The following is a 9646-nucleotide window of genomic DNA, read 5'->3' on the forward strand; positions in this document are numbered from 1 at the left end:
TTAGGTTTGGGACATGGTGTTTAAGTTGAAAGAGGGCATCCAAGTGAAAGTAACCAGCATGGACTTGGAGACAAGAGTTTAGGTGTGTGAGATAAGCATATCTGGAGATGGCAAGAAGAGGACTAGGGGGAAATGGTAGGATTTGTAGGTGGTAAGAGATCCAGAAGAGGATACCACAGAAGCCAACAAAGGAAAAAGCTCCGGGTCAGGGGTTGGGCATCAAACACTATAGCAATGCCAAGGAAGGAGGCAAGTTGGGAAGAGGCCATTGAAACTTGCCATTGCAAAGCCACTGATGAACTTAGAGGAAACCCAGTGGAGTAGCATGGGCTTCAATAAAGAAGGATGGGCTGCAGTAGAGGAGGATGGGCTCCAGTAGAGAAGGATGGGTTCCAATAGAGGAGGAGGGGCTCCAATAGAGGACTAGAGAAGCATGGGCTCCAGTAGAGGAGGAGGCACTCCAGTAGAGGAGGAGAGGATCCAGCAGAGGACGATGGCTACCACAAGTCCTCCCTAGGTCCTTCTTAGGACTCATAGTCATTGGGTGCCCCACCATAAGTCAGGCACCATAGGAAAGAGCGGGGTCTCTCTCTACTCAGTCTATCAGAACGGCTCCTACAAGTCTACTCTCAGAAAGCAGGCTTCAAAAATTCACACAGTGTCAGAATAACCAAGTTCATTCAGTCCAGGAACAAGGAGGTCCAGAAAGATGAGGCCCAGACAGCACAGCTTCTATTCCTATCCTGTGGCCTGCCCTTCACATCACAGGCCCCCTGTGTTCTCTTAAACACATTAACAGCCCAAGGAAAGCTCTAAGCTTTCAGCTTTCTCAAAATGAAACTTCCAAGATGTCAGCACAGAAGTGAATGCAAAATGTAAGGGACAGTATGACACACTGGCTCAAAAACCCCAAGAACAAGAGACCACTGATTAGCAGCTCAACCTGGAGATTGAGCAGGTTGGCCTTGAGAGCTTATCTGGGGTACCCAGATAAAGAGGCAATTCTGAAGTAGGGCTTGATTAAGATTATTTCACCAAATGTCAAAAGGAGTCAAGAATAAGAGACCCCTCAAAAAAGCCCATGACCCAACACAGGGTGTAGGCCCAGATATAGTAACCAGTGAGGGTCCAGGGTCTCTCATCATGGAATGTCATGGTTTTGTAACCACCAAAATACTTCTGCTCTGGAAAAACAGGTTGTAAATGAGGGCTGTGGGATTTGTGAGGGAACTTCCCAGCTTTGGCATTTGTTTATTCAAGGCCATTGAGTTTTATCAATTCAAATTTATGCCTCAGAACAACCAGGACCAGTCAGATATGGCCACTAAGATTCAGAGACCTAGAGAATCTCAGAAGGGAAGCTTGCAATCAGCCAACTCCATCTCCATTCTCACAACTCTCATTTCTACATCTGACTCTTATTTTCCTTAATAATTCTCCTGCCAGGAACTCACTATGCAAAAGCTTCCCATTTCATCATTGATATGGTCTGACCTTCTCAAAGATCTTCCTTATAGTGAGCCAAAGTCTATTTCCTTATAAATCTCCTTCATTGCTCCCTTTTCCATCCTGGAGAATGACCTCCACAGAGCAGGTGTTTGCATTTTCCAAAGGACACTGCCCTTTGAATACTGGAAGACAGATATTTCTTCTCCCTTGTCTCATCTTTCTAGAGAAAAACAACTCTACCTCTTTTGTCTTTCTGGTATATCATTACCATCTAGATGACCTTTTTCTGGGTATAAAATGGCTTTTCAGCATCCCCACTAATTGCTGCACTCCCAGTTGCTCTACCCAGCTCAGTGTGGAAATGGGCCTTCCTATAAGCTGAAGGGCAGATAAAGTAAGGACTAGTGGGACTTCATGGCTGGCTCGTAGAGGCCAAAAATGATGAAGACTCAGATGTAGAAGTGTAGCTTAAGAGCACTGAGATGACAGGTGTACCTGGGAGGATTGAGGAGGACAGAGAGGAAAGGAAGGCTTGGGGAGGTGAGGACCTAAAGACCACAGCAAATCTTCTCAACCTTCGAGGAACAGATGATTGTTCTGCTCTATAATCTACTCCAGGGTGGAGGAAAAGATGAAAACTTCCAAAATCATATTCCAAAGGCAGCATATCAAATCTTGACAACAGCAGCACAGAAAAGGAAAACATAGGCCAAACTTACTTATGATTATAGTTGCAAAAACCCTAAAGAGAATCACAGCAAGTCAAACCTAGCACTGGGCTTGAAGAATATTAACACCATGTCACGTTGAGTTTATTCTAGGATTCAATATAGGGAAGTTGATGATATCATTTGTCACAAGGCAAATGAATACAAGAATTTCCTAATAGTGGTTAAAAAAAAAAGTATTTGACAAACTTAACTTCCATTCATGCTTTTAAAAAGTCCATTGAAATGAGAAGTAAAAAAAATGTCCTAAACACATGGCATGTTACGTCCTGGTGCTGGTTCTAAAGAACTGAACCAGTCTCTTGGATCTTGGGAAGTTGCAAACATCTGTGGCAAAGATATGGTCATGGCTGCCTCTGATTTCCAGACCTTGGCATCTCAGATATAGGGACAAAAACATACATTTGATTCATCTCTCCATCCTAGCCTTAAACTAGGTCTCTGCTTGGGGGACAGAGCAGAGTTCTTGTCAGGACTCTAGTAACAAAAGCAATGCTCTTTAATCATTTTGAAAATGAGCTGAATTCAAGACTTGATGAGAAATTCAGAAAGTGTAAGCTTTGAGGTGGCTCTGTTAGAAGTCAGGAGCCTCACCCTCCCAGCACTCCATCTTGCATTCTCACCAGTGAATCCTGACTCCTCTGAGCCAATCTTCAAGTTTTCATGATATGTCATCACCACCAGCTCACCTCTGACAGCAACTTACTCCCACGTGGAGTTGTGCTGAAGGGTATACAAGACGTCGGCATAGAGAAAGTCCTGTTTTCCAGGATGGGGTCTGTGGTTGACTTCAGAGATCTGAGAAGACCCTGGAATTTTAGCCAAAATTTTGAAAGAAACAGAAAGGGAGAAATGTATGTGTGTGTGCATGCTTTGTTTTTTTTTTTTTTTTGGAGGGGGAAGGAAAAGATACATCACTTTCATCAGTTTTTCAAAGATGCCATCATTTAGAGAGAGCCAAGCCTTCCCTTCAAGGACTCTGGGTGTCACTAATGCAGAAAACCAACACACAACGAAGAGGTCGACAACCTCAGTCAGGTCTCGTGAAAATGGCTATGTGATTTGCCTGACGAGAGTCAAAACCACTGAGCCATTCAGGAACAAGTGCTCAGACCAAAAACCCAGGTGATACATCTGCAGAGGCTTCATGGTTTGAGCAGACAACTTAGGGCGAAAAAAGAAGGATGTGGGAGCTGCATGGGTGACTCTAAGATACAGAAAGTCAGGATCTGGGTTTCTTAACCCGACAAGAGCAGCTCCTGAAAAGGAAGGAATAGAGAACAAAGCCCTGCAAGCAACGAGGTGGAGTGTTATTTGCATGGAGACTCCCTTTGCTGTTGGGGAAGAAGATTGAACATAAGAGTGCAAATGCAGAGACTTGTGCAAGCAGCTCACAGCAGCACTGAGACATGCTTTCTGGGGATGGTCAGTGAAAAGGGAGGACACCCAGGATAATCCTTCTGACTTTTACATACAGAAGCTGGACCCTGGAAGATGAGGGAGGGGAGGAGTCCCCCGTCTATGCCAGAGACTTGCTAAGAACTTGCCAGCAATAACCTCATCTCATCACAGAAGAGGAAAGACATCCCCCCCCCCACTCCTCAACCTCACAGAGTTGTTGAAAGAAATACATAAGAGAATTCAAAGACCCCTTAGCAAGTGTATGGCACCATGTATATTCTAAATATTATTTGTATCTCTCAAGTTGACTTAAAGATGATGTCTTTAGGGAAGGCCTTCCTTAACTCCCAACCTATGTTAGATCTCACAAGTTTCGCAGTACCCCATGATTCTCCCAATTGCAATGAAGCCACATATCTTGCTCACGGGACTGTGATCTCCTCGGGGGCAGGAACACTGTCTTGCTGGTACCCTCAGGGTCTGGCACACGCTGTGCACACAGAACACGCTCAGGACAGACATGCTGAATTGAACGTGAGAGGTTAGCAAGGGGCCGCAGACTTGTCTATTGTGACATTTCCATCTTACAGGTGGGGAAACGGGCACCCAGAGAGGTACACAGACTGACCCAAGGTCCCATGGCTAGGAGTAGCGGTGAGGCCGAAGCACGGCCTCCTGACTCTATGTGAGGCAGAGACCTAGAAGCTGCCCTCATGCCCCAGCCCTCCCCCCAGTGAGGAAACCACATGAGCTTATTTCCTTCAGACAACAACAACAACAACAACGAGACTCTAGAGAACATGAAAATGGAAAGCACACCACTCCCTCCCAACCCTGCCTCCACCCACCCCACCCCGGGCAGCTTTCAGGCAGCTTCCATGGTTGGCATGCGACTTCTTGCCCATGAGATGCTGGGCAGTTTCACAGTGACAGCTAAACAGCCCCACCGAACATCAGGTGGCTCTGGTGAGAGGCCACAGCTGTGCCAAGTCACGGTTCAGACCCTGTAGGCCAGGGGGATCAGGAGGACATAAAAGGCAAAGTGAGGACAGAAAGAGGGGGTGGTCAGTGCCCTGGGGTAAGGATAAGGGTCAGGAAATACTTCAGAAGATGAGGCTTGAGCTGGGCATTGAAGGATGAATCTGCAGCTCAGCAGACAGAGGAACAGAAGGGCAGGCGGGCACATGAAAAGGCAGAGGGGCTTGGAACAGCCTGGTATATTTAGGGACCAGCAGGAGCTCAGGGGGCTGAGCATCAGGAGATGAAGCAGGATGGGGGGACCTGGGTTTGGTGGTAGGAGGCCTGGCTGGCCAGGCTAAGGGGTCTGGGCTTTCTCCTGAGGTCAATAGCAGCTCTGAAGGTTTTAAGTTGAAAAGTAACTAACTCAGATCCATCTTACATCACCACCATGGCAGCAGGAGAGAGGCAGGAATGGAGGGGAAGAAAGTGGGAAGCTGCAGGGAGGAGTCTTCCACTGATGTTAAACTCTGAAGCCCCAAACCTGGCACCCCAATTGGTAGTCACAGAGGACAGTATCACAAGAGTCACCCACTTCTCCCATTCATTGGCCCTCCCCCTCCTACTGGGTGCACCTTTTTCATGGCACCTCAATTATCTAGAAGTCATGTAACTGGTAACTCAAACTACCCAGAGACTAACTGCAAGCCTAGAAGAGTCAAAAAAGAATTGTGAACAACCAAAGTCATGCCCCCCAATTCGGGTCCTACAGGGCATGCACTTTACACACAGGAAAGGCTCACTCAGGCTGCCTCTTGGGCTTGGTGACTCCTGGTTATAAGCAAAAGTCAATCAGCCCAGCTCTGGGACTTCTTAGCTTCGCCTTGGACTCAGTTTCCTCATACATAAAATAGGTACAAACAATAGTTCTAACTACCTCAGAGTATCCATGTGAAGATTAAAGGACATGAAGCACAGTATCCAACAACATGAAATAACAGCTAAAGTGGAAAAAGGCAAAGAAAAGGACAAAAAAGAAAAGACAGAAAACTTACCCTGAGCATGTCAAGGCAACATGAAAAATGGCAGGCTAGAACTGTTTGATAGGTTCAAGAAATGATTAAATCATACTCAATGCACTCTAGTTATAAAGACAAGTAAAGCATTTTAAAAAGATTTCCTTTAAAAGTGGACCTGATGAGAAGTTTTAGATTTGAAAAGGCAGAGCCACTGGAAAATTCAATGCATGAAAATTCATTCATAGGAATGTTATCATTCTGGGAGTACCTGTGTACAGCTAAAGCATCCAAAGGATTTGTAAAACATGCACCACATTTAACAGAATCTAAAATGCCACCAATTCTAAGATTATACACTTATTTTGTGTTCTACCAAGAAAAAAATGTTGCAGACGTTTATAATTGCAAGATGCCACACTTGGTGAGATATACCTTGATTTCAGGGTTGTCAAAATGTGAAGACGTGTACATCTTCAGAGGGATGGGATATTTTCATATGTAACATATGTTTGCTGTGAGAACGTCTTATATTTCCTTAGGGAGTCTTTCCTTTGTCCCTGTCCTCCCACCCCCAATTTACGCCGAAGGCTCAGAAATCAAACTAAACACCTCTCCCTCGACCTGATGGTAATTGCTTAATCTTGCTCTTGCAAAAGATTCTTCCCTTAAGAATCTGACTGAGACTTTCAGCCCATCCACAGCTAAAGTGAAACAGATCTTCTGGTTCACAGGGAGCCCCCAGGGCCAGCCAGCTCAGACCTTAGGGTGAGCTTCTTCAAATGAATGTCGAGAGAGCAGAGCTTGAGTGTTCTGCTGAATTTAAATGGGAGCCACCCAGGCAAAAAGGTTACTGGCCTGTCTCCTGTCCCACTTATCAGCCAGCAGACCCCATGAGCAAGGGTTGTGGGACAGCCTCCGCCCCCTGCCTTCTCACCCTTACCCTATCCATCACCCCAAACACACTTCTTGCCCAGTGCAACCAAGTTACCTTCCACTCTATTGTTCTTGAAAGAAACAAAGAGGGGTGCACCACAAGGAGGAAGGGGAGGTGGAGGAGGCAGAAAGAGTCTTCTCCAACAGCTTGGGGAGAGGAGATAATTCATCATCTCCCACCTAAACTAGAGATATGGGGGATTCTCCAAAACCCAAATGAAGCTGAGCATTCCTGGCCCCGAAAGTTCTTTCAGGGGAGGGAAGCAGGAAGAGGGAGCCTGACCACCCAAGACTGTTCCCTTTGTCTTCCAGGGCTGCACCACCATGGCCACACTGGGGAAGCAAGCAAGGCCCCAATACTCAATGCCTTGTTCTACAAGCATCCACAGAGCCCCTTCCAAGTCCAGTCGCTTTCATCACCGTTTTCCCATGTCATTTTCCACACAGCCCTGTGAGGTATGCATCAGAGTCCATTTTACAGGTAAGGAGACTGTGGCTGGAAGACAGCCAGGGAGATGCTCAGGATCCCGGAGCAAGGTCCCTACATGCAATCAATGACTGCAGTATCATCACTTATGGAGCTTATTAAAAATTTAGAAAACTGCAGATTCCAGACCCCACCCTGGGAAAGCTGTACCGCAGGGTGGGGGCCCTGAATATCTGAATTTTAACAAACATTCCAAGAGAGCCAGAAGTGCAATCAGTCCTGGGAACCAGTGTCTGAATGTTAAGACATAGCAGCTGTTGGGAGGGAGGAAGAGAAGGGTAGCCCAGAAAGGACCTTCGAGACAGACTTGGCCTACTTTCAGCCCTCAGGTTGCCTAAACCCACCCCTCCTCTCTGACCGAGGCTTGTTAACTCATTTTGTACCACATCCTGCTGTTTTCATCTCGCCTTCCTTTTCCCTCTGAACAATCTCCTTCCTCCTGCGGACCTGAGCTTCTTGCTGATTTATCCCAGGTCCGGGATGTCCTAGCGCGCGCGCACACACACAGCCACGCAGGGACGCGCAGTGTGGAGACGCGGAGCCCTTGGCGCACAGCGTGCACTTGTCTAGAACAGCAGCCACTCTCTGAGGCCCACGCTCACTAGCCGGCGGCAGGCTGAGGCCCGATGGAAGGCGCCTCTGGCAGGCGCTTCCTTGACTCCCAGGTTCTGATGGCCAAGGACCCCCGATGCCAAAGCTCCAGAGAGAGGTCCCAGCCCGAGGGGGGCGGACTCTGTGACCCCGCTGGCACCGAGCAGCCCGCGAGAAGGCGGGAGGCTGAGGACACTCTCGGATCGCACAGAGGCGTGGTTACCTAGACAGCCTTAGAGGGGACAGGAGACGCCCCCTTCCATCTTCGTGGGTTTGCGGGGCCCGGGCCGCGGCGACTGACCCTATCCGCACAGCCGGAAGACCGCAGGATCTGTCCAGTCCTCCCGCTGCAGCCGCCCCTCTCCTAGCCAAAGCCCTCGACGGTCCCCCAGCCTGCTCCCGCTCTCTCGTGTCCTCGGCCACATACCTGCAGTCCCCGCCGGGCGCCGAGCCCCTCTCCAGCGGCGACTCCCTGCAATCGAAGTGACCGCGGGTAGCACCGCGCCGGGGTTGGAGCCGCGCTGTGGGTCCAAACCTCCGCCCAGACTCCGCCCTTCCCGCGGGGCCGTCGGGCCGGGGCGGGGACAGGGGCGGGGCCCGCTGGGGTGGGCGGGGCTTATCCATTGGGGCGGGGCCGGGCCCGCGCTAGCAGTCTAGCCGGCCTCTCCCGCCACCTAGTGGCTGGGCACTGCCAAGCGGGTGCAGGCCAGACCCGCGCACCCGAAGAGGCCCACCCCGCGGCCCGCAGAACGTCTGGAAACAGCCCCGGCTCTCCGCCCGTCTACCCTCGAAAGGAACAGACCCTGCGGCGGTGTGCGGCTCGGCGGAAGGGACCCCAACGCCGCGCACCTGCAGCCCCCCAGGAATAAAGTGAGGTTCGGCCCGGGCAGCGGAAGCGCCGCCTGAGCCCGCAGGAGGGGCGGGTGGAGAACGGTAGAGGCGTGAGGTGGGGGCTTCGGGGAAGGAGGAGAAAGGGGAAGCTCCAACGAGCTGCTTCCTTCTCTCTCTGCGACCCAGAGCCTCACTTCCTCCTCTTACTTCTATTTTCTTTGGGTGCCCTTAACCCTTAAAACACCTCACCTCTGCTGTGCGTACGGACGCTCTGAACCTCGCCCTTCTGCAGAAACCTCCCTGGAAAGATGAGCCAATCCTGGCATTCCGCCCAGCACCTCCAGCTTTTGGGTCTTGCTTTCCCACCTTCCCTGCCAGGTATGCTGACCCTCAGCCATTTCCCAGCCCCCAGGGGTCCTGCCTCCGGGGTCAAGGCCCTCCACTGCCCACTTCCCATGGGACATGGCAGATGTTGTAGGAACACATCACGCAGTCCTAGAAGCCACAGCACTTCCCTGTCTCAGTTTCTGCATTTACAAAATGGGATCAGAAGGCTGGCCACCGCTAGGCCGCCCTGGCAATGAAAGAAGAGAACCTTGTTTTACGGCTAACAAAGGTCAGGTTTGAGTTTTCCACTTCCACTATTGAATGGAGCACGGTGTCACAATATGTGTCAGAAGCGTCCAGAATCGACTGCGAGGTCATAGTTGTGCCGTCAGTGGTTGAAAACCACAGCCCTACCTGAGGCCTTAAAAGACGTAAGCGCCAATGTCTTTTGTTTTCCCGACTGCCCCAATACCAAGAAAAAAGCAACGAAAAAGCAACTTCCCCAAAGGCATAGAAACGGAAAGCACCCTTGGCTGAACACAGGGGACTCGTTCCAGTTCTGTAGTTGGAGACGGAAAGGGGCTCAGAACCCAGAGAAGGAGACGTCTCTTCCTGCGCCCCTGTCCATTCGCTCCATTTTACAAATAAAGAACCCGAGCCAGGGACGGCTGCGAGATGACATGCCCAAGTCATGCACTTTGGTTAGGGTGTCTCCCCATTTCCTACTTTTTCTACCACACAAAAAAAAAAGCTGGCATTTGGAGGAAGAGGAGAAGGGAGAAGGTGGAAGAAGTCCTGGAGGTGGCCAGGGTAGGGGAGAAGGGGTAGAACTGTTTTGGAATCAGAGATGGAGCAGCAAGAATGGCTGCATGCCAGATGGAGATGCTGGCTGATGAGAGCTCTTTGCTAAGTAAGGAATGCCA

The 9646-nt window shown here is 49.8% G+C and overlaps 1 protein-coding gene across 2 annotated transcripts in view; it reads right to left on the reverse strand.

The window, feature by feature from the left end:
* Positions 1 to 8125, reverse strand: part of PIK3R5 (phosphoinositide-3-kinase regulatory subunit 5) — an 87028-nt gene extending 78903 nt beyond the window's left edge. For both annotated transcript variants that reach the window (XR_013177891.1, XM_077165958.1), the window contains exon 1: positions 7993 to 8125. The gene's annotated coding sequence lies outside the window, so the exon portion shown is untranslated. The remainder of the gene's footprint in view (positions 1 to 7992) is intronic.
* Between the last annotated feature and the right edge of the window lie 1521 nt (positions 8126 to 9646).

The sequence above is a fragment of the Tamandua tetradactyla genome, chromosome 6 (assembly GCF_023851605.1).
Source record: "Tamandua tetradactyla isolate mTamTet1 chromosome 6, mTamTet1.pri, whole genome shotgun sequence".
NCBI lineage: Eukaryota > Metazoa > Chordata > Mammalia > Pilosa > Myrmecophagidae > Tamandua > Tamandua tetradactyla.